Source organism: Myotis davidii, unplaced genomic scaffold (genome assembly GCF_000327345.1).
Source record: "Myotis davidii unplaced genomic scaffold, ASM32734v1 scaffold1458, whole genome shotgun sequence".
NCBI classification, from domain to species: Eukaryota; Metazoa; Chordata; class Mammalia; order Chiroptera; family Vespertilionidae; genus Myotis; species Myotis davidii.
The window spans coordinates 3252-5299 of NW_006289400.1; positions in this window are offsets into that span (position 1 = coordinate 3252).

Here is a 2048-nt window from a genome sequence, read left to right on the forward strand (position 1 = left end):
GAGTGGACAGAGTGTTGTCCTCCTGACTGAGGTGTGCCAGGTTTGATGCTGGTCACGAGCACATGCATGGGTTGCCGGCATTCAGAAGGTGGCTGATCAGTGATTCTCTGTCATCATTGATCTCTCTCTCTCTCTCTCTCTCTCTCTCTCTCTCTTTCTCTCTTTCTTCCACTCTGAAACCAATCCTGTCTAATAAAGAGGGAATATGTAAATTGAATGTAACTCTGGGACAAAGATGGTGGTGTCCACAGCCAAAAAGGAGGAATATGCAAAATGACTGTCACTCCATGAAAAAGATGGTGACATCTGATCTGGGACACTTGAGTCGTCTCCATGGCAACAATGCAAGCGTTCCGCCCTACTCCTCCCATGGAGGGCCTCTGGGTCTGCTTCTTCACGACTGGTTCAGGAGCCAGAGGAACAGAGATACAAGCCTGCAGTGGGAGCCGGCACCCAGAAGACCCAAGCCTTGTGGCTGTGGCAGAACGGGGGTGACTGGGGCTGCAGCAGAGACACAGATATGCAGGAAACCTGTGGAAAAGAATATAAACTATCATAACTTTATCTCCCTTTCCACAAGATGAGAAAACTGACCCTGATTTATTTAGTGATATGGCCCACACCTTTCTACAAGCACAGGGTATGTTATGACCACTCCCAGGAAGCTAGGATCAGAATACTGTCTCCAGAGAATAATGCTACTGTGGCAAATCATCTAAGAAAGGAAACAGGCTTTTGCTGGTTTTATTCTGAAGGTCAGAGAACAGGCCACCCCAACATATGCCGTGTTGTTATTTTGATGATCTTGACCTGCAGATGCTTGAAAAACAATAAATGCACCAAGAGGCTTTCAATGAAGTCTCCTGATCTGCCTAAGATCAGACCCCCAGAGGAGCTTATATGGCATAGATCCACTCGATGAGAAAAGTGTCATCAGCCAGCGAAGACTGACTCCTGTCACAGGACAGGAGACTAGAAGTTGACATCACACCCAAACTTTGTTACAAAACATCTACCCCCAACCCCATTCATCTTTTCTAAAAATCATTTATGCTCCTCTAAGAGGCCTACATCTCCCCTCCCCTCTCCCTAGGAAGAACATATTTAAATCTGGATTCTAAGCCACCTTGGGGAGTTATTCATTTTTCCCTGGGATCTCCCACATATACACGAGGTACACATATTAATGAGCTTTAGTTTTTCTCTTGGTAATCTGTCTTTCATTACAAGGGCCTCCTCTAAGAACTCAGAAGGGTAGAGGAAAACTATTTTTTCTCCTCCATAATTCTATCTGGGAAATCAAGTTCTGGGCTGAACAGTGAGGTTGGCTCAAGTGCCAAGCAGTCCCAGCTGAAGGGAGGGAAGCTTCAAGGGGGGAAATCAATGCTATTGACATAAAAGTAGGACAGAGGGCACGTGCATGGCTGCTGGTGGAAGTTTAAAATGGTTCAACATTTTTGGAGGATGATTTGGCAAATTTGATAAAAATGTTCAAGGTACATCCAAAAGTCTTCTTCTAGAAATCTCATCTGCTGAGATAAAGCATGAGTGCATAAGCCCTGGTAGAACCCAGGATGCTACTGTGGGTCCCCCTTCCATGGTAGGAAAACATGCTAACTACCTGCATTTTTAGGACAAGGTGGCATCTATATTAATAAACGGGTAACATGCTAATTAGACTGAACATCTTCCAGATGACCTTGACATCCTTCTTGACAAAGCCATGGTAGCGGGGCTGAGGCAGAGGCGGCTAGAGGTGATCAGGCAGACAGAGGAGAGCAGTTAGGGGGATCAAAAAATCAGGGGAGAGCAGTTAGGGAGATCAGGCCAGCAGGCAGATGAGCAGCTATGAGCCATCAGTCACAAAGGGTCCCGGATTAGAGAGGGTGCAGGCTGGGCTGAGGGAACCCCCCTCCTGTGCATGAATTTCACCCACCGTGCCTCTAGTAAAAAGATAAAAAACAGAAAATATGAACAAAATATTGACAATACATACATGTCTCTCAACAATTGAATCTAAGAACCAAAATAATTGAACAAAGTACCTA